General features: G+C 49.4%; 1 protein-coding gene and 1 long non-coding RNA gene across 2 annotated transcripts in view; both read left to right on the top strand.

Annotated features, from left to right (window-relative positions):
* Window positions 1-23,326, top strand: part of LOC148139665 (uncharacterized) — a 481,109-nt gene that overhangs the window by 62,179 nt on the left and 395,604 nt on the right. The window lies entirely within an intron of this gene.
* Window positions 6,884-23,326, top strand: part of LOC148139710 (uncharacterized) — a 49,991-nt gene continuing 33,548 nt past the window's right edge. The window contains exons 1-3 of the long non-coding RNA XR_015753564.1: window positions 6,884-7,085; window positions 7,679-7,812; window positions 10,582-10,672. This is a non-coding gene — a long non-coding RNA (uncharacterized LOC148139710). The remainder of the gene's footprint in view (window positions 7,086-7,678; window positions 7,813-10,581; window positions 10,673-23,326) is intronic.

The raw sequence follows: 23,326 nt of genomic DNA, 5'->3' as shown, positions 1-23,326 counted from the left end.
CCAACACACCTGCAACATTCAACCTCAACTCCCCATGACCAAACACGTCAACTCCCTCCCTCCCCCCCCCCCCCACCCCACCCCCACTTTCCCATGGACATGCAGTTCCTGCGCCTCCTCCACCGCCATTCCGTCAACACCTGACGCCTCATCTTCCACCTTGGGATGTTCAACCCCAGGGCATCAATGTGGTCTTCACCAGCTTCCTTATCTCTCCACGCCCACCTTATCCGAGTTCCAACCTTCTAGATTGGCACCATCCTATTGACCTGTCCCATCTATCTATCTTACTTCCCATCTATCCGCTCCACCCTCTCCTCCGACCTATCACCTTTAACCCCATCTCTATCCACCTATTGCACTCTCAGCTAAATTCTTCCCAGACCCAGTCCTCCCGTTTATCTCTGCATCCTCGAGTCTCGCAGCTTTATTCCTGATGTAGGGCTTTTGACCGAAACGTCATTTTTTTCTGCAACCCGGATGCTGCCTGACCTACTGTGCTTCTTCAGCACCACTCCAATATTGATTCTGGTTCCCAAAATCTGCAGAACGTACTTCCGTCCAAATGATTCCCCTGTCCATTGAACTTTAGCGATCGTGAATTCCCACTCCATGATCTCTTCGTCCGTCTCACCACAGCCTATGACACTCCATGGAAAATGACCCCAGCCTAATATGCCTCTCCCTGCAACTCAAATCCTCCAACCCTGGTCACATCCTTGAAAATCAATTCTCAAACCTTTCAAGTTTCAGTGCCTCCTTCTGATAGGAGGGAGACCAGAACTGCACACAATATTCCAAAAGTGACCCAACCAATGTCCTGTCCAGCTCCTTTATTCAATGTTCTGACCAATAAAGGGAAGCATACCAAATGTCTTCTTCACTGTCGTATCTACCTGCGACTCTATTTTCAAGGAAATATGAACCTACATTCCAAGGTCTCTTTGTTCAGCAAGATTTTCCAAGATCTTACAATTCAGTGTGTGAGTCCTGCTCTGATTTGCTTTTCTAAAATGCAGCACCTCACATTTATTTAAGTTAAACCCTATCTGCCACTCCCCAGCCCATTGTTCCATCCGATCAATATCCCATTGTACTCTGAGACAACCTTTGTCACTGTCCACAATACCTCCAATTTTGGTGTCACGTGCAAACTTACTAACTGTACTGCCTCTATTCACATCCAAATCATTTAAATGAATGACAAAACAAATCCAGAAAAAAAATCCTTTTCTCTTGGTGTGAATATGCTCTGTGTAAATCCTGCCCTATGACTCTCTACCAGAGAGGGCTGCACATGCGTCCCGCTGAACTTTGCCCCCTACAAAGCTGGCGCCTGCACGTGTCCAGTGAATTGTTGCCCCGAATAAAGATGGCGGCGCTTACTCGAGTCAATCGCTGGATGAGGCATTTTCCCGTTTATTGCAAAAAAGTTTCAAATTTGTATTTTCCAATGTGCACTAAATGTCTATAAACCTTCTCAACCCAGAACAACATCATTTCCCTCATGCTTCCTGCTGCTTATTTCTATCTTTACCAACAGCTCTCCGTCCACACATCCCGAAACGAACGCGAGGATGATCACGTGGTATAGTCTAGTCCCGCCCCTACATCACCCTGATTGGTCGGAGGACCAACTGCCCCGCCAGGTCCTCCAGCTCTGTCCCTGCCTTTCCATTGGTCCGCCGCTGACATCAATCACCTAGAGCCCATTGTTGGCTGGAGCATGCGGATTGCTTCGTGGCTTTTGTTGCTGTTCATGAGTTACAAGAGTTAAAAATGACAACACCATCTCAAAACCACCTGATGAAGAAGCAGCAAACCTAGTGCTTCCAAATAATCCTGTTGACCAATAGCCTAGTGTTGTGTGAATTTTAATTTTATCCATCCCAATCCAACATCAACACCTCCAAGTCACGAATGAGGGAGGATGTATAACAGAAGAAGAACTAGGAACAGTAGAAGGCCGTCCTGCCCTTCCAGCCTGCTCTGCCATTCAATAAGATCATGGCTGACCATTCCGTGGACACAGAACCATTTACCCACGTTCTCACCATGTCTATTAATTAATTACTTTTTTAAAAAAATCTAACCTAGTTTTAGAAAGGTTTTCTGAACAGGCATCAACTACTTCCCTGGGCAATGAATTCCATAGAGGTCAAGAAGTTCCTTCTCAATTCAGTCTTAAATTTGCTGCCTCTAGTATTGTGGTGATGCCCTCTTGTCCTAGCTTCACCTGCTAATGGAAACATCTCTCTACTTCTATTTTATCCATTCCATTCATTATTTTATATGTTTCCATTCTTCTGAATTCCAATGATTATAATCCCAATCTAATCAGTCTCTCTTAAGCCAACCCCCTCAACTCCGAAGTCAACCTAGTTAACATCCTCGGCACCCCTCTTTCGTGCCAGTACATCCTTTCTCAACGAAGGAGATAAAAACTACATGGAGTACTCCAGGTGTGGCCTCACCAGCACCCAAATACAGCTGGAAAATAACCTCTGCTTTTAAACACAATCCCTTCAGGAATGAAGGACAAAATTCCATTTGTTTTCTGAATTGATTGTTGTACCTGGTGACCAACCTTCATGCAGAAGGATGCTCAGGTCCCTCTGAAGAGCAAATGATGCAACTTTATAACATTCAAATATTTTTTTTAAATGTTACTACAACCAAAGAGTATAAACTTTATATTTACAAACATTCTATTTCATTTGACAGACCATTACCCACTCACTCAATGTATCTATGTTCCACTGGAAAGTTTCACAGTCCTCCACTCACTTTGTTCCGCTAATTATCTTAGTGTCACACGCAAACTTTGACACCCTACATTTGGTTCCAACTCCAAATCATCTGTATCAATTGTAAATAATTGCAGTCCCAACACCGATCCCTGAGGCACACTACTTATCAATGATTGCCAGCCAGAATAATACTTATTTATCCCCACACTTTGCTTTCTATTAGTCAACCAATCTTCTACCCCTTACACCATGCACCCTTATATTATGCAACAGCCTCTTGCACAGCACCTTGATGATGTTTTTTTTTTTGAAATCCAGCTACACCACATCCACTGGCTCCTCGTTGTTCACCTTGCTTGAAATGTCTTCATAGAATTTCAAAAGATTGGTCAATCATGACCTGCCCTTCATGAACCCATGCTGTGTCTGTACAATGGGACAATTTCTATCAAACTTCTGCCCGGCACAAAGATTTGTGTCCATCAGGGCTCTGTGCATACTGTATAATGGCTGCTCCAACCTTGGCTATAGCTGCGTTGGTCATTGTTAGTGTCTGGAGTCCTTGCACTCCATCTGTACCATTGTTGGCCAGCTGAATTGCTCCCCCCTGTGTAATAGCAATGTAGTGTCCGCTGCTCGTCTGATAGATGGGTGTCTGCATTGTCATTGTAGTAATGGTTGAGACAGACTCTTCTTCTGATTTCTCCTCATCGATTTCTTGGCACACTGGGGGGATCAGAAGAAAGTTCATTCAGGATTTTCCTGTATGAAGGCCGTCTCGGTCGAATTTCTCTACATTTCTGAGAGTCAGTCATGCTATTCACAGATTCCTAGGAGTCCTCATTTTCAAGTATATTAGAAATCTGAACTCTCTGAAATTGAGGGGACTGTATGACTGAGGACTGAGCTGCTTGGATAACTCCTTGGAGTTAAACAGTCTGCCCATTCAGCAATTGCACTAAAGTTACTGCTGGACTTGTTGTTGATTGGATCCCAGGCATGGTGACCTGCATAGTCACATTATATATTAATGATCTTGATGAAGGGACTGGGGGCATTCTAAAGAAGTTTGCTGATGATACGAAGTTAGGTGGTCAGACAGGTCGTACTGAGGAAGTGGGAAGGCTGCAGAAGGATCTAGACAGTTTGGGAGAGGGGTCCAGGAAATGGCTGATGGAATTCAATGTGTGCAAACGCGAGGTCTTGCACTTTGGTAAAATGAATACAAGCATGGACTACTTTCTAAACGGTGAGAAAATTAATAAAGCCAAAATACAAAGGGATCTGGGAGAGCTAGTCGAGGATTCTCTAAAGGTAAACATGCAGGTTGAAACCGTGATTAAGAAAGCGAATGCGATGTTGTCATTTATCTCAAGAAGGTTGGAATATGAAAACAGCGATGTGCTGCTGAGACTTTAAAATGCTCTGATTAGGCCCATTTGGAATACTGTGTCCAGTTTTGGTCCCCACACCTCAGGAAGGACATGCTGGCACTGGAGCGTGTCCAGCGGATATTCCCACGGATGATCCCTGGAATAGTAGGTCTAACATACGAGGAATGGCTGAGGATCCTGGGATTATATTCATTGGCGTTTAGAAGGTTAAGAGGAGATCTAATAGAAACTTACAAGAGAATACATGGCTTGGAAAGGGTGGACTCTAGGAAATTGTTTCCGTTAGGCGAGGAGACTAGGACCGGTGGGCACAGCCTTTGAATTAGAATGGATCAATTCAGAACAGAAATGCAGAAACATTTCTTCAGCCAGAGAGTGGTGGGCCTGTGGAATTCATTGCCACGGAGTGCAGTGGCGGTTGGGACGCCAAATGTCTTCAAGGCAGAGATTGATAAATTCTTGATGTCACAAGGAATTAAGGACGGACGGAGAGAATGCGGGTAAGTGAAGTTTAAATGCCCATCATCCATGATTAAATGGCGGAGTGGACTCGATGGGCCGAATAGCCTTACTTCCACTCCTATATCTTATGGTCTTATAGTTTAATTTGATCACTTTCCTCAGATACCCATTGCCGAGTATGCCTTTTCATACAGTTCTTCCTTTTCACTGGAATAGACTTTTGTAAAATGTCTTTGAAAATCTTCCATTGCTCATCAACTTCCCACCATAAAATTTTTGTTTCCAGTCTACTTTATCCAGATTCTCTCTCATTCTATTGTAGTTCCCAGTGTTCAAGCACAGGACCCAGTTATTAGATTTTATCTTCACACTCTCCATATGTATTCTAATTCAACCATACGGTGATCGCTTCTTCCCAGGGGATCCCTAATTCTGAAGTCATTGATTATTCCTGCCTCATTGTTCAGGGCCAGGTCTTGGATAGCTTGCTCCCTTGTCAGTTCCATTTCATACTGTTCAAGAAAACTATCATGAATACACTTAATGAACTCCTCAAGGCTACCTTGACTGAGTTGGTTTGAGCTGAAAATATGTTGCTAGAAAAGCGCAGCAGGTCAGGTTTGACCTGATTTGACCAATCTACATTGGTTTAAAATCACCCACGATAATAGCTGTACCATTTGTACAGGCATTAGTTATGAATTTGTTTATTACCTATGCCTATTTGGTGGCCTATACACTACGCCTATCAGTGACTTTCTTGTTAGAATTTTGACTGCATCATTCCTGTATGGCAATACCAACAACTACTTGCATTGTATGGAACTTTCACAATGGCAAATCTCCTAAGGTGCTTCATGGATGATCAAAACGTTGATCATCTTAAAAGGAGGATAGAGAAGTTTAGGGAGGCTATTCCACAGACTTCTGCTCTTGACAGCTCCAACTGTGGAGTGATGCAGGTGGGGTGGGTTGGAATGGGAACGGGCAAAGGGGAAATGGAAGAGTGCAAGCAGTGCATAAAGTCTTAAGGACAGAGGAGGTTCCAAACTCAGTTTGTCTATCATAAAGAGTATGGCTGCCTCATGGTCTCTGAGGCACTGCAACAGGTCCATGCATGTCATGACTATAGTGCTAAAAGAGATTTCTGCTGTCTTAAACAGAGTGACGGATCTTGTATTGTGGGCTTATGAAATGTCACTGATCTCTACCAAACATATACGAGGTAGAGTCACGGCAATAATAAGATGCTGCAACAGAAGGGGAACAGGTAACTCCATACAAAACCCTACTCCTTCTCACCTATTTTCACCTCCAAAACTGAGGGAGTTCCAGAAAACTACCTTTATATCCCACCACAACACTTTATCCCACAATCGTGGTATATGGCTGTGCACAAGGAAGAGTGGAACAGACTGTATTGGGACGCTGAAACACTTGGTAAAGACTAAAATCATATGAGTATTGAGATCCCCACCACATTGTATGCGTTTTCTATTGTTTTTACTCGGTTCCTGACTTCCCTTGTTTTCCCTCATGAACCTGTTCAAAGTTGCTTTTACACACACCTGCACCATCTGTGAATTGAACCCAGACCTCTCGGTCCAAGATTGGGGATATTTTCACCGCATCACAAGGCATCGACTCCAACTTCCCTTCTCCCTTAATGTTTCTGTTGCTTAGCTGCTGAGTCGCGCCTCAATCAACACTGCAATTGGGAGGAAGCGGCGGAACTGGAGGACAGAGCAGCGTCCGGTCCTCCAACCAGAGTGAGTGAGGAGCGGGACCAATGCATTCTCGGGAGTGAACGCTTCAGGATTGGTCAGAAAGTAAACTGTTTTGCAGGATTGATCATTCTCACGACATCGTGGAGCATTATCCCCTCTCATAAAAAAATGTGAGGTTTTAAAGAAATCGTTGAGATGGAAATCTGACAATGTACACATTTCCAATCGATTTACACAACTCGAGTAACAAACTTCTTTTCAAACTCCCAGAATGATTGGTAATTTACTAACCTGGCTGGTATGGTTAAGTTGGACCGAGAAATCTATTTGTATATGAACCATCTCAATGACTGTAACACGACAGAGCAATTGTTAATGTCTAATATTTCTCCCGTGATTCTGTTCAGGTATGAATATTCTCTATAAACTCACTGATAACCTCCGACGCACGCGCAGTTTGGTTTCTATGAAGGGCATGCGCAGTGTCACATTAACCAGGATACAGCGAGACGTGGAGCAGCTTTCTCCGGGTGCGGCTACGATCGGCTTCTGAGAGCGGCGTGTGGGAGACTCACTGGGAGAAAGGAGCATAGACAATTCACAAGAAGCGGATAGCTGAAAAAACCCGAAAAAGACACTCAAGGCCCTGATAAGGAGGTGGTGGTCTCTGTCGGGAGAGCGGCCCAGGGTCACGGCCGCCATATGTTTGAGGGAAGAGGGAGTGCGGGCCTCAGAGTCGCCATCTTGAGAAGGTCAATGTGCAGGAGGGCGGGGCTATCGGGGTCTAGGACAATAGGAGGAAAGACCCACCTTAGATTACTTCACTAAAGTCATGAATGCACCCGGTGGATTTTTCTTAACATCCGCAATTGATTAATACTCACTTACAGGTTTTTAATTACATCTTTTTTGAAGCATTTAATTCACATTCAATCATTTGCAATTGTGGGATTTGAACCTGTGTCCAGAGCACATTTGCTGAGTTTCTGGATAAATTGTCTCACATAATGCCACTAGGCTATCACTTCGCCTGCTCATAGGTTGCACATCGCAGTGCAACATGAATCAAAACCCTTTCTTCCTGCGCAATTGTTTGATCTTGCACTCTGGTGATATCACTCAGCCTTTCTCCATGTGGTATCCCTCACTGTGTGGGTCTAATTGTTGCCTCTGTCAGTGTCCCTCGCTCTTGCAGCTACTCCAGATCCTGAGCAAACAGAATTCTCCACTCCAGATAGACGATGGAGACTGGGATGTTCCTGATTTCTGTGGGACTCAGTGCCATTTGACATGTGTAGCCCTCACTGCATCAGTCTAATTTCCCATTCTGTTTATCTGTCTGTAGGTACTCAGGAAGGTCCTGACCTAATAGACTTCCCAGCTGCTGGGTGTCTTATCCATCCCTCATTGAAGATGTTTTGTCAGCCAGAGAGACACAGGGCAGAGAGATCTGGAGCCTTCAATAAATCCTGCAGTGAGGTAAGATCACTCACAGTGCACAGAGCAATGAGAGGGCTCCAAACATCAGCTAACAGGACATGACATAGCTATAGTGCTGGAGAGGGAGCACAATATAGACACACCCCAGGTTCGGTCACCGCCTTTACTGCAAGTTTTGTTGTACTAAGACAACATCGGGAGTGTCACAGTTATCAATCCATGCTTGTGCTGTCTTAGTGAGCATCAGTACAAAAGAGGGGAAAGCAGGCCTTCCACGAGAGGGTCGAAATGCTTCTGAGAATGTTACATTCTGTGTTCCCTCTCCCACACTGTATCTATTGCTTGTCTTGTGGATCAGTGTCTTCAATCATTCTAATGCTAAAAACAGTTCCTATCTCTGTACTTTCCTCCCCTCTCACCAATCACTTCATACTTTTGAACCTGCTCCAGTCCAGACGACCATCCATATCTCTCTAACTTACTTCAGTCTCGACAACATGCCTTATCACGATAGTCCACTCCCCCAATAAGCCAAGACGTAGGGTCTGTTTCTGTGCTGCATGACTCTCTGGTCGAAGTCATCAATGCTGACCAGGTTTCCTGAACTGAATGAGTTGCATTTCCCTGCGTTTGGCCCATGGCCCTTCAAACCTTCTCCCCTCCATGTTCCTGCCCAAATGTCTTTTCCATATTGTAATTGTTCTTGTTTCTCCAATTTCCTCTGTGGAAAATGTTGCCCCTCAGCTCCCTAAATAAATCTTTGCTCTCGGTCACTCCTCAGACCTTACCCATTCTGCTGTGGGACACAACCCCTCCCCAACATAGACTCCCCTCGGACATTACCCATCCTGCTGTGGGACACAAGACCGCTCCAGTACTGAATCCTTCGGGCCTTACCCATCCTGAAGTGGGACACAACCCCTCCCAGGTACAGACTCCCCTGGGACATACCCATCCTGCTGTGGGACACAACCCCTCCCCGGTGCAGACTGCCCTTTAGGCCTTAACCATCCTGAAGTGGGACACAATCCCTCACCTTTACAGATGGCCCTCGGGCCTTACCCGCTCTGCTGTGGGACTGAACTCCTCCCCGGTACAGACCCCCCTGAGGCTTTACCCATCCTGCTGTGGGACTGAACTCCTCCCTGGTAAAGTCTAATCTTGAGCCTTGCCCACCCTGCTGTTGGACACAACCCCACTTGGGTACAGTTTTCCCTCTGGCCTTACCCATCCTGCTGTGCAACACATTCCATCCCCAGTACAGACTGTCCTCAGGCCTTACCCATCTTGCTGTGGGACCGAACTCCTCCCCGGTACAGTCTACCCTTGAGCCTTACCCATCCTACTTTGGGACGCATACCCTCCCCGGTACAGATTAGTCTCTGGCCTTAACCATCCTGCTGTGTGTCACAACCCCTCCCTGGTGCAGACTCCCCTCGGGCCTTACCCATCCTGCTGTGGGACACATCCCCTCCGAGGTACATACTCCCCTCAGGCCTTAACCGTCTGGCTGTGGGACACAACCCCTCCCCAGTATAGTCTACCCTTGAGCCTTACCTGTCCTGCTTTGGGTCGCATACCCTCCCTGGTACAGAGTACTCTCGGGCCTCACCCTTCCAGCCGTGGGACACAACCCCTCCCCGGTAAAGTCTCCCCTTGGGTCTTACCCATCCTGCTGTGGGACACAGCCACTCCCCGGTATAGACTCCCCTCGTGTCTTACCCATCCTGCTGTGGGACACATCCCCTCCGAGGTACAGACTCCCCTCGGGCCTTAACCGTCTGGCTGTGGGACACAACCCCTCCCCGGTACAGTCTACCCTTGAGCCTTACCTGTCCTGCTTTGGGTCGCATACCCACCCTGGTACAGGGTACCCTCGGGCCTCACCCTTCCTGCCGTGGGGCACAACCCCTCCCCGGTACAGACTCTTGACTGGCCTTAACCATCCTGTTGTGGGGCACAACCCCTGCCGGGTACAGACTCCCCTCAGGCCTTACCCATCCTGCTGTGGGACGCAACCACTGCCCGGTACACAGTCCCCTTAGGCCTTACCCATTCTGCTGTGGGACACAACCACTGCCCAGTACAGACTCCCCTCGGGCCTTACCCATCCTGCTGTGGGACACAACCACTGCCCAGTACAGACTCCCCTCGGGCCTTACCCATCCTGCTGTGGGACGCAACCCCTGCCTGATACAGAGTCCCCTCAGGCCTGACCCATCCTGCTGTGGGACACAGCCTCTCCCTGGTACAGAGTCCCCTCGGGCTTTACCCATCCTGCTGTGGGCACAACCACTGCCCGGTACAAACTCCCCTCCGTCCTTACCCATCCTGCTGTGGGACACAACCACTGCCCGATACAGACTCCCCTCGGGCCTTACCCATCCTGCTGTGGGACAGGTTGACAATTGTATTGAATAGTATCCCTCCAGTGTGGAAACAGGCCCTTAGTCTAGCAGTACACACCGACCCTCGATACATTCCCTGCTCAAAATAGCTTCAAACTACATAGAAACAATGATCACTGAATTGGTTAAAAACTCTGCAGTTACATCGGGCAGTTTAAAAGTTTCGCTGTATTGGTGATATGTCCCTTTTCTTCAAAAAGGTAACATTTTTATTAAAGCAGCAGATGTTCATTGTGAGAGTGTCTCTGTTAAACTAGAATCTGTTCTGTTCTCTGTGTAACAGGCTGTTGTTGTGTACGATGGACTGTTACTAACAGTGTAATTGACCTGTGAGTCCTTGATCAGGTTTCCTTTGTCTGTAAATCTAATGATCAGTGAACTATGCATCTGCTCTTCTTAGCGTAAACAAAGAATCATTTTTCAACGAAAAAACGGCACATCACAAAGCTAATTCATGGATTTCTGGCACACACCACCGACCAGTGTATCTGGTAAGTTTGTTTCCTGAATAATTCTGAACTCGATCTGTAACTCTGAAAGTATCTGTATTGCTTGTCAGTTGGTTGAGAATTCAGCCTCTTTGCTCTGAGCTGTTGTGATGCAGTCGGTGGCTTCATTCTGCCTCTGTGAAGTTTGTTTTCTCCTTCTGCTGTGATTCTGGGAGATTCCTTTCTGCAGGTTAGAATATTCAGTGACTGAACATTGAATGATTTTGACTCCAACAGAGCCTTGTTTTCAGCTCATTATTCACTTTCCATTTCCTGGTTGTGTTGAATGTTACAGAAACAGGCTCTGAGCAATGTTTCCATTCACTTGTATTGGATTCATTGATAGCCACGTGGTGAGTCAGTTTCAGACTGATGGATCAGTTTCTCTGTCCTATTAGATGGTGGCCACTTGCGCAGTTTCCGATGACTCACTTCATTGTCAGTCCATCAGCTGCTGAAACTCTCCATCCAGCATTTGTTCCCTCTCACCATGACTACTCCAATACAGTCCCAGCATGTCTTCCACATTCTACCTTCATATACTCATGATCACCTCAGATTCTACTGTCAGTATCCTCACAGCAAGTCACGTACGTCATCCACCTCCATTTCACGTTGCTCTGGATTATATTCAGTCCAAATATAATTTCAGAATTCCATTCATTGCATTTAAAAACACCCATGATCTTGTCCTGTCCAAGCATCCAGGTTCCATCAGGTAGTGGGTGTCCGCGTTGTTGGGTTGGAGCAACAGCAGGACAGTGAGGATCGTACAGGGGACAAAGATGGGGTTGGATGCGGGATGATTAAGGAGAGAGAGCTGGTGTATTGTTGGGGATAGCTTCTCAGGGGAGGAGCACAGCGGTAGCCAGGTCTATAGCACCACAACTCAATGGCCTGAGTTATCAGGAGAGGTTGGACAAGCTGGGACATTTTTCTTCAGAGCACAGGAGACATAAGGGAGATCTTATAGAAATGTATATGATCATGAGAGGCATGGATAGGGTGAATGCATTCAGTCTTTTTCCCAGGGTTGAAGAATTGAGGACTAGAGGGCATCAGTTAAAGGTTAGAGGGGAAAGAATAAAAGGGAACGTTAACAGCAACTTTTTACACAGATGCTGATTCTCATACGGAATGAGCTGTCAGTGGAAGTGGCCGAGGCAGGTACATTAACAATATTTAAAAAGCATTTGGACAAATACATGGATAGGAAAGGATTAGAAGGATATGGGGAATGGGCAGGGAAATGGGGTGGCCATAGATGGACATTATGGTTGCCAGGGATCAGTCTGGCCCTTAGGGCCTCTCTCTGTGCGGTAGGACTCTATGACTCTATAACTGACTCTGCTGTAGAACAAGGTCGGGCAAAATCCAAGGGAACGAAAATGGGAGGAGAGGCACTAGTTGGGGGCATAGACAGGTGTTACTGTGGCTGCGTCCGAGACTCCAGGATGGGGTGTTGTATCCATGATGCCTGGGTCAAGGACATCTCTGAGCATCTGCTTGAAATTCTGAATTGGGAGAATGGGAGGCCAGAGGTCATGGTGCACATTGCTACCAACGACATGGTTAGAAAGAGGGATGAGATCCTGAGGAATAAGCACAGGAAGTAGGCAACGACTCAAAAGCAGGACCTTGAGGATAGTGATCATTACGTTACCACCAGTCCCATGTGCTTGTGACACAAGGAATTGAACGATAGCAGAGATGAATGCATGGCTGAAGAGCTGGTACAGGGGAAAGAGTTTCAGGATCTTGAATCATTGGGACCTCTTCTGGAGCAGGGGTGACCTGAACTAGAGGGGAACCAATATCCTCACAGGGAGGCTCGCTCCTGCTACAAGGGAAGGGTTTAACCTAGAATGGCAAGGTCCTCGGAATCACAGCAGCAGGGCAGCACGTGGGGGGGGGGGGGGGAGGAAGGAAGGAAGGTCGGAAGATGTATATGAGTCAATCAGAAAGGAAATACAGAGAAATGAACACCATAGTTCGAATGGGCTGATTGTGTTAATTTCAACAAGGCGCAACATAGCTAAGGTAGTTAAGCTCAGATCCGATATTGTGGCCATTCCAGAAATTTGTTTCGGAGAAGGATAGGACTGGCTGCTCAATGTTCCAGGTTTCATTGTTTCAGATGAGATGGACAGGAGGGTAAAAGAGGTGGAGGAGTTGGAAAACCAATCGGGTGAATGTTACATCTGCACTCAGGACATACTGGAGGGGCTCGCCCACTGAGGCAATGTGGATAAGAAGAATGCAGTTGATGGGATTATACGATAGGACCCTCAATCTGCCAACGATACCTCGAGGTAAAAATATCTCGGCAGATTATGAAAGGAGACAATAACAAGAGTTATCAAAGTGACTTTAACTTCCCCACCATTTGCTGGCACGACTTTAGAGCAAGAGGCTAAAACGGTGCAGAGTTGAAGTGTATTCAAGAGGGTTTCTTGAAATAGTAATGTAAAGGAGGGGAGGGGCCATAGTGAACCTTATATTGCTGAATGAGCCTGGCCAGGTGACTGACCTTTCAGTGGGAGACCATTTTGGAAACAGTGATCGCAACTTAAGTTTTTTTTAAGGCAGCTACGAATAAATGTGATGTTTCTAAATTGTGGGATTGCAAATGATGTCAGTATTAGGCAGGAGCTAGGGAGTCTTAATTGGGAGGAGCTGTCATCAGACAATGCCACATTGGGCACGTGGGAGATAGGTCAAGGCTTGCTGATCGGAGTTTACGACCAGCATGTTCCAGTAAGGAGGAGGGATATTGCTGGTAATGTAAGGGCCCCTTGGATAACAAGGAAGGCTGGGAATTTAGTCAAAAGGGGAAACAAAACAAGCTATGCAAGGTTTGAGAAGCTAGAATTGGACATGGCATGTGAGGAATGTGAAAAACCAAAAGCTGGAAGGAACCTGAACAGGGAATGACCAGAGCAAGGAGGGGCATGCCCTTCGCAAGTAGGGTTAAAGTGAATCCCAAATCGTTCTGGAGATAATTACCCACAAGAGGATGTGAACATGGATCGTTACAGCGCAGTCCAGGCCTTTTGGCCCTCAATGTTGCTCCGACCTGTGAAAATAATCTGACGCCTATCTAACCTGCACCCTTCCAATATTACCCATATGTATGTCCAATGCCCATTTAAATGCCCTTTGCGTCGGCGATTCTACTACTGTTGCAGGCAATTAAGTCACCTCTCGACCTTCTTCTTTCCAACTAAAACAGCCTCCATTCCCTCAGCCTTTCCTCTTAAGACCTTCCTTTCATACCAGGCAATATCCCAGTAAATCTCCTCTGTACCCTTTCCACAGCTTCCGCATAACTAGGAAAGAGGTCGGGCCAGTCAAGACTAAAGGAAGGAACTTGTGCTTGAAGTCAGTGGAAGTGGACGAGATCCTAAATAATCACTTTGCATCGGCATTCACCCAGGAAAAGGAAATAGAGGATAATGAGATTTGTGTGGAGCATGCTAATGTGCTCGGGTATTTTTGAGGTCGAGAAAGAAGCATTAGATTTCTTGAAGAGCATTAAAGTGGATTAATCCCGAGGACCCGATGGTAGCTACCCCAGGTTATTTGAGAAAGGCAAGACAGGAGATTTTTGGGGTCTTGGCCATGATTTTTGAATCCTCACTAGCCACTGGAAAGGTCGCAAAGGACTGGTGAGTAGCTTATGGTTTTCCTCTCTTCAAGAAGGGAAATACGGACAATCCAGGAAATTATAGCCTGGTGAGTCTCACCTCTGTGGTTGGGAAGCTTTGGACAGAATTCTTATGGATAGGATTTATGCGCATTTGGTAAAGAATGACCTAATTAGGGACAGTCAGCGCAGCGCCATGAGATGCACAGGGTTGACGGTCAAAATGTTTTACCCAGAGTTGAAATATCTTTACGAGAGAATGTGCATTTAAGGTGAGAGGGGGAGAGCTCCAAGAAGATGTGAGGGGTAATATGTTTTCCACAGAGAGTGGTCGGAATCTGGAACATGCTGCCAGGGATGGTGGAGGAGAAAGATGTGAGAGGGGTGTTTAAAGGGTTTTTGGGTAAGCATGTGAATATGCAAGGAAATGGAACAAAGATAGGCAGAAAGGATGAGTTGAATTTGGTGTCACATTCAGCACAACATTCTGGGCTGAAGGGCCCGTTCCTGTGCTGTGCTGTTCTTTGTTGTGTTTCTTTTGTTACAGCATGACGGTGACCCCCTCTGTTAATTAAACCAAACACCCAGAAAAGTTCACCTCCCCACATAATCTGTTAAAGTCTGAGTGACAGAAAACTATTTAAAGAAAATATCATCAACTTATTTTTAACTCGAAAAGTGAATATTAAACAACTATTCATAAATCTAAGCTCTCCCTTTCTCTTCACTGCTTATTATCTGCCTCCAGCTCTATAACTATACGCTATTTCAATCAGACACTTGTTAAAATTACATCAATTTAATTTCAAACCCACACAGTGAATCGTGAATTTTGTGTCTTTCTGCTTCTGGTGGAGGATCTCCCTGGGTCATCGTCGTCTTCTTTTACTCTGAGTATGTTTCCTATGAAAAGGTATCCTTTGATTGAGAGACTTTCCTAATTTATTGGCGAGGAAGATGTTAACTCTCCCAGACAGCAGTTGCTCTCTGACCAGTTTTTAAAATGTCTGCATTTTAATTGCCCCCATTAGATCATCTCATTGGCTTGATGCTGGCAAAACAATAAATTCAAACTCGATTGGGTTTTAGAATCTTGGGGTATAATTTAAACTGATAGGTTAAATTTGAATTTTGTCAAAACAGCAACCAACTCAGGTCTATATTTCACAGCCAAATGTTACATTTGTTTGCTTTCCCAGTACACTTTGGCTTGCTAGCTAGTCATATACGGTACACAGGTAGTTGTAAGCTCTCAGTTCAGAAGATTGTTCTCTCCCTCTTAAAGATACAGTACACACCTTCAACTTTAAAACACTTTGAGCATTATCTTATCAGCAAGTTCATTTATTAAAGTGACAAGCAGCAGATTGTTTACATGACCTTTTTGGCGTAATATTTCAATTTCAACATAAAACAATGGCTTGTGTTTGTGAGAGGATCATGTTGCTGTGTGCAACAGACTGTCACTAATAAGATTATGCTCCCGATAATGCAGATTTCCTTTGTTTCTAAATTCTGCACGAAGTGATGTAAACACCTGGAAAGGGGTTTGGTTTTCCAATGTGATTTCCATCAATGCACTTAGTGGAACCTCAGGCAGACAGATGGACCCAGATGGATGCAAATTTATTTTCTTCCCTGAAGGAAGCACACGCTGCCATCAGTGTTTGTAACAGAAGGGCACTGACTCATTCCTAGGACTGGAGGTTGTTTACAAAGAGGGACTAAGTGGGTGAGTACTGCATGTGAATAAGAAGTGTTTTCATTGAACTGGATATTATTACCAAAGAGATTGGCAGGGTTGATGTTGGCAGCTGTCTCTGCTGATAGGAATCCAGAATGGGTCACAGCCTCAGGACTGGAGAGCAGCCTGAGTGACTGAGATAAGGAGAAATGACTTCACTCAAACACCTGGGAATCTGTGTTCATTTCCACCTCAAGAACGGAATCACTGACTACATTCCAGAGATAATTTGCAATGTTTGCGATGCGAAGTGGATCAAAAGATGTTGCAGAAACTGGGTGAGTTCTGGAAAGTTAACGATGATGTTACTAAAATGAACACAAATGCTGTGGCTGCTGGAAATTTGAAACAGACCGGCAGCTAATGTAGAGAGAGAGAAGCAGAGTTAATGTTTTGCATTTGATATAACTTTTAAGCAGAACAAAGAATGTTATTAGCTGTGCTCAGACTCCTGGGGCTAAATGGTATCGTTCTGTCCGTGTGGTTGAAGTTTTTTTGGAGAAACAATCCCCTCATTTGCTTGACTGTGGCACTGTGATTGCGATATTGAAACAGCAATGACTCTTTCTGGGTCTCATTGATGTCTGGGTGTAAATTAGGGTCCGTTGTTCATCGCTGACTCTGTAGGCAGTTCTGATACATGGGAATATTCAATTTAAAATGTTGATCTTTCAAAACAGGAAGATTTTTCCCAGACAGGGAATCAGACGTCCATTACTGATCCTCACTGACCATGACAGGGCTCAAACCGAGGGATTTATTTTTGTGACTGACAGAGTCAGATGTGGTCTACAGTAGCTCACACAGTCCTGTCCTTCCACACATTCCGGCTTCTGGAATCTGAATCAGAGGATCTTGATGAAGAAACCCTTCCAACAGATGGGACAATCCAAGAGATACCCAATATCCACATTTTCCCTCAGGAGGAGTCCCTGAAAAGTTGTCTGTCAGGATCAGAACGGATATTTCTTTAATATTTACTCAGTTAATTGTTAGGACAGAGAGATTCACTGGAGGCCCAGATTGTCAGCTTGAAGAGTAGTCACTGCTTTGATGTAGGAAATGGAAGGGTATCATTTGGATTGTTCATTTCACCAATTTGTAGAGGGGGCTACAACTTTCATTGTGAGTGGGAGCTTGAGAGAAGCTGATTTAGCGTGGTTGTGGGGATGATTATACAAACTTTCAGGAACGGATTAATACACCAGAGGAATGTGTCAGTATTTAGAGGGGGCTCCGATAGGGATGGGCAGGGGGAATGTGTCAATGTTTACAGGGGGCTTCGAGAGGGGTGGGGGGGAATGTGTCAGTGTTTACAGGGGGCTCCGAGTGGGGTGGGGGGGGGAAATGTGTTCGTGTTTACAGGGGGCTCCGAGGAGGGTGGGGGGCAATGTGTTAGTATTTAGAGGGGGATCCGAGGGGGGTGGGCAGGGGGAATGTGTCAGTGTTTACAGGGGGCTCCGAGGGGGGGTTGGGGGAATGAGTCCGTGTTTACAGGGGGCTCTGAGGCGCTGGGGGGAATGCACCTCTATTTAAGGGGGCTCACGTCCCCTCACCCACCCCCAACACTGTCCAAACTCGCTCCCATCAACCCCATCCGAAACCGTTACCCCCCACCCCGACCGACATCATTCTTCCCCAACCCCGTGCAACACCGTTCCCTCCCCAACCCCGTCGCCCCCAACCCCGTGAGACGCCGTTACCCCCAACCCCGTGAGACGCCGTTTCCCCCAACCCCGTGCAACGCCGTTCCCTCCCCAACCACGTAACCCCAACCCCGAGAAACGCCGGCCCCCCCACCCCATGCAACGCCGTCCACCCCAACCGCGTGCAACGCCGTCCCCCCCAACCCCGTGCAACGCCGACCCCCCACCCCGTGCAACGCAGTCCCCCCCAACCCCGTGCAACGCCGTCCCCCCCAACCCCGTCCCTGCTTCCCCGTCCCCCCCAAACCCGTCCCTGCATCCCCGTCCCCTCCAACCCCGTGCAACGCCGTTCCCTCCCATCCCCGTGCAACGCCTTCCCCCCCAACCCCGTCCCTGCATCCCCGTCCCCCCCAACCCCGTCCATGCATCCCCGCCCCCCAACCCCGTGCAACGCCGTCCCCCCCAACCCCGTCCCTGCATCCCCGTCCCCCCCCAACCCCGTCCCTGCATCCCCGTCCCCTCCATCCCCGTGCAATGCCGTTCCCTCCCAACCCCGTGCAACGCCGTCCCCCCCAACCCCGTCGCTGCATTCTCGTCCCCTCCAACCCCGTGCAACGCCGTTCCCTCCCAACCCCGTGCAACGCCGTCCCCCCAACCCCGTGCAACGCCGTCCCCCCAACCCCGTGCAACGCCGTCCCCCCAACCCCGTGCAACGCCGTTCCCTCCCAACCCCGTGCAACGCCGTCCCCCCAACCCCGTGCAACGCCGTTCCCCCAACCCCGTGCAACGCCGTCCCCCCAACCCGGTCCCTGCATCCCCGTCCCCTCCAACCCCGTGCAACGCCGTTCCCTCCCAACCCCGTGCAACGCTGTCCCCCCAACCCCGTGCAACGCCGTCCCCCCCAACCCCGTCCCTGCATCCCCGTCCCCTCCAACCCCGTGCAACGCCGTCCCCTCCAACCCCGTGCAACCCCGTCCCCCCCAACCCGATGCAACGTCGTCCCCTCCAACCCCGTCCCTGCATCCCCGTCCCCCCAACCCCGTGCAACGCCGTCCCCCCCAACCCCGTCCCTGCATCACCATCCCCTCCAACCCCGTGCAACGCCGTCCCCCCCAACCCCGTGCAATGCCGTCCCCCCCAACCCCGTGCAACGCCGTCCCCTCCAACCCCGTCCCTGCATCCCCGTCCCCCCAACCCCGTGCAACGCCGTCCCCTCCAACCCCGTCCCTGCACCCCCGTCCCCACAACCCCGTGCAACGCCGTTTCCCCCAACCCCGTGCAACGCCGTCCCCCCCAACCCCGTGCAACGCCGTCCCCCCCAACCCCGTCCCTGCATCCCCGTCCCCCCCAACCCCGTCCCTGCATCCCCGTCCCCCCCAACCCCGTGCAACGCCGTTCCCTCCCAACCCCGTCGCCCCCAACCCCGTGTAACGCCGTCCCCCCCAATCCTGTGCAAAGCCGTTCCCCCCAACCCCGTCGCCCCCAACCCCGTGCAACGCCGTCCCCCCCAATCCCGTGCAAAGCCGTTCCCCCCAACCCCGTCGCCCCCAACCCCGTGCAACGCCGTCCCCCCAATCCCGTGCAAAGCCGTTCCCCCCAACCCCACGCAACGCCGTCCCCCCAACCCCGTCCCCCCAACCCCGTGCAATGACGTTCACCCAACCCCGTCCCCCCAACCCCGTGCAACTCCGTTCCCCCAACCCCATGTAACGCCGATCCCCCCAACCCCGTGCAACGCCGCCCCCCCAACCCCGTGCAACGCCGTTCCCTCAACCCTGCAATGCCGTTTCCCCCAACGCTGCGCAATGCCGTCCCCCAACCCCGTCCCCCCAACCCCGCGCAACGCCGTTCCCCCCCAACCCCATGCAACGCCATTCCCCCCAGCCCTGCGCGACACCGTTCCCCCCCAACCCCGTGCAACCCCATCTCCTCAGCCCCGCGCAATGCCGTTCCCCCCCCAGTGTGTGCGAGAGAATCCCAGGGTGTGTGAGAGTGTCCCAGATTGCGTAAGGGAATCCCAGAGTGTGTTAGGGATTCCTAGAGTGTGTGAGTGAATCCCAGAGTGTGTAACAGAATCCCACAGTGAGAGAGAGAGAGAGTCCCAGAGTGTGTGCGAGAGTCCCAGAATGTATGAGAGAATCCCATTGTTTCCCAGAGTATGTGTGAGGGAGTCCCAGAGTGTTTTTTGAGGGAATCCCAGAGTGTATGGGCGAGGGTCCTAGTGTCCCAGATTGCGTAAGGGAATCCTAGAGTGTCCCAAAGTGTGTAAGCGATTCCTAGAGTGTGAGAGAAAATCTCAGAGTATGTGTGAGGGAGTCCCAGAATGTGTGAGACAATCTCAGAGTGTCCCCGAGTGTGCGAGATAATCCCAGTGTGCGTATGAGAATAACAGTGTCCCAGAGTGTGTGGAAGTGGGTCCCACAGTGTTTGGGAGAAGGTCTCAGAGTCCCAGATTGTTTGAGAGAGTCCCAGGTTGTGTGAGAGAATCCCAGAGTGTGTCAGAGGATCTCATAGTGTCCCGGAGTGTGTAACGGAATCCCAGAGTGTGAGGGAGAATCACAGTGTCCCAGAGTGTGTGAGTGTGCCCAGAGTGTGTGTGAGAGAATCCCAGAGTCCTATGGTGTGTAAGGGAATCCCCGAGTGTAAGAGAGAATCACAGAATATCCCAAGTGTGTGTGAGTGAGTGAGTCCCAGGCTGTGTGTGTGTGTGTGTGAGAGTGAGTCCGTCCCAGGCTGTGTGTGTGTGTGAGAGTGAGTGTGTCCCAGGCTGTGTGTGTGTGTGAGTGAGTCCGTCCCAGGCTGTGTGTATGTGAGTGACTGAGTCCCAGGCTGTGTGTGTGTGTGTGTGAGTGAGAGTTCCAGGCTGTGTGTGTATGAGAGTGAGTGAGTGAGTCCCAGGCTCTGTGTGTGTGTGTGTGTGAGTCAGTGAGTGAGTCCCAGGCTGTGTGTGTGTGTTTGTGTTTGTGTGTAGTCCCAGGCTGTGTGTGTGTGAGAGAGAGCCAGTGAGTCCCGGGCTGTGCGTGTGTGTTTTAGTGAGTGAGTCCCAGGCTTTGTATGTGTGTGTGTGTGTGTGTGTGTGAGAGAGAGAGAGAGAGAGAGAGAGAGAGCGAGAGAGAGAGAGCGCGCGAGAGAGAGAAAGAGAGAGTGACAGTCCCAGGCTGTGTGTGTGAGAGTGAGTGAGTCAGTCCCAGGCTGTGTGTGTATATCTCCGACACCCTGATTCCCTCACATTCACTCCATCACCGTCACACTTAGACCCTCACACTCACTCCACCACAGTCACCTTGACCCCCTCACACTCCCTCCATCACCCTCACCCTGGCCATCTCATACTCACTCTATCACCGTCACCCTGACACTCTCACACTTACTCCATCCTCCTCACTCAGACCCCATCACACTCACTCCATCACAGTCACCCTGAGCCCCTCACACTCACTCCATCAGTGTCACCTTGGCCGCCTCACACTCACTCTATCATCGTCAGCCTGACCCCCTCACACTCACTCCATCACCCTCATGCTGACACCCTCATACTCACTCCATCACAGTCACAATGAGCCACTCACACCAACTCCATCGCCGTCACCCTGTCCCCCCACACTCACTCCATCACCGTCACCCTGACAGTCTCACACTCACTCTATCACTGTCACCTTGATACCATCACACTCATTCCATCACCATCATCCTGACCCCCTCATACTCACTCTATCACCGTCGCCCTGACCCTCTCTCACTCACTTCATCACCGTCACCCTGACCCTCTCACACTCACTCCTTCAACATCACCTGACCCCCTCACACTCATACCATCACTGTCACCTTGATCCCCTCACACTCACTGTATCTCCGTCACCCTGACCGCCTCACACTCACCCAGTCACTGTCACCCTGACCCCCTCACACTCACTCCATCACTGTCCCACTGCCCCCTCACATTCACTCTGTCACCGTCACCATGACCCTCTGTCACTCAATCCATCACCGTCACCCACACCCCCTCACACTCACTCCAACACCGTCACATTGACGCCCTGACACTCACTCCATCACAGTCACCATTACCCCCTCACACTCACTCCATCATCATCACCCTGACCCCCTCACACTCACTCCATCACCGTCACACTGATCCCCTCACACTCACCCCATCACCGACACACTTACCCCCTCACACTCACACCATCACCATCACCCTGAGCCTCTCGCACTCACTCCAGCATTGCCACCCTGACCCCTCACACTCAACCAGTGACATTCACCAGGTCCCCATCACGCTCACACCATCACCGTCTCCCTGACCCCCTCACACTCACTCCAAGCCCGTCACCCTTTCTCCTTCACACTCACCAAGTCGCAGTCACTATGGCCCCCTCACACTCACTCCATCACCGTCACCATTATCCCCTCACACTCACTCTACCCCCGTCATACTGACCCCTCACACTCACTCCATCACGCTCACCCTGACACACTCACACTCACTCCATCGCTGTCAACCTGACACCCTCACACTCACTCCACCACCGCCACACTGACCCCCTCAAAATCTCTCCAGCACCGTCACACTAACCCACTCACACTCACTCCCTCACCGTCACCCTGACACTCTCACACTCACTCCATCACCGTCATACTGAGCCTCTCGCACTCACTGCACCAACGTCACCCTGAACCCCTCACACTCACTCCATCACTGTCACACTGACCCCCTCACACTCATTCCATTACCGTCACCCTGACCTCCTGACACTCACCCCATCTCCGACACCCTGACACAATCACACTCACTCCATCACTGCCAACTTGATCGCCTCACAATCACTCCATCACCGTCAAATTGATCCCCTCACACTCACTCCATCACCCTCACCCTGACCCCCTCACACTCACTTCATCACCGTCACACTGACCCCCTCACACTCATTCCATCACCCTCACCCTGACCCCCTCACACTCACTCCATCACCGTCACACTGACCCGCTCACACTCACTCCATCACACTCTCCCTGACCCCTCACACTCACTTCATCACCGTCACCCTGACCCCTCACACTCACTCCGTCACCATCACACTGACCCACTCACACTCATTCCATCGCTGTCACCCTGAACCACTCACACTCATTCTATTGCTGTTACCCTGAACCACTATCACTCATTCCATTGCTGTTACCCTGACCCCTTCACACTGACTAAATCGCTGTCATCCTGCACCTCTCACACTCACCCCATCTCCGATACCCTGACACCCTCACACTCACTTCGTCACTGCCAACGTGATCGCCTCACAATCACTCTATCACTGTCACTTTGATTCCCTCACACTCACTCCATCATTGTCTCCCTGACCCCCTCACACTCACTCCATCACCCTCACCCTGACCACTTCACGCACACTCCATCACGTCACCATGGTCCCCTCACACTCACTCCATCACCGCCACACTGACCCCCTCACACTAACTCCATCACCGTCACACTGACGCACTCACACTCTCTCCATCACGCTCACTCTGACGCACTCACACTCACTCCATCACACTCTCTCTGAACCCTCACACTCACTCCATCACCCTCACCCTGACCACTTCACACTCACTCCATCACCGTCACC

This window comes from Chiloscyllium plagiosum, unplaced genomic scaffold (assembly GCF_037043375.1).
Source record: "Chiloscyllium plagiosum isolate Xiang-an unplaced genomic scaffold, Cpla_swu_hap1 HiC_scaffold_38, whole genome shotgun sequence".
In the NCBI taxonomy this organism is placed as follows: Eukaryota; Metazoa; Chordata; class Chondrichthyes; order Orectolobiformes; family Hemiscylliidae; genus Chiloscyllium; species Chiloscyllium plagiosum.
The sequence above is the reverse complement of the archived record's forward strand: the minus strand, read 5'-3'. Positions and strand labels throughout refer to the sequence as shown.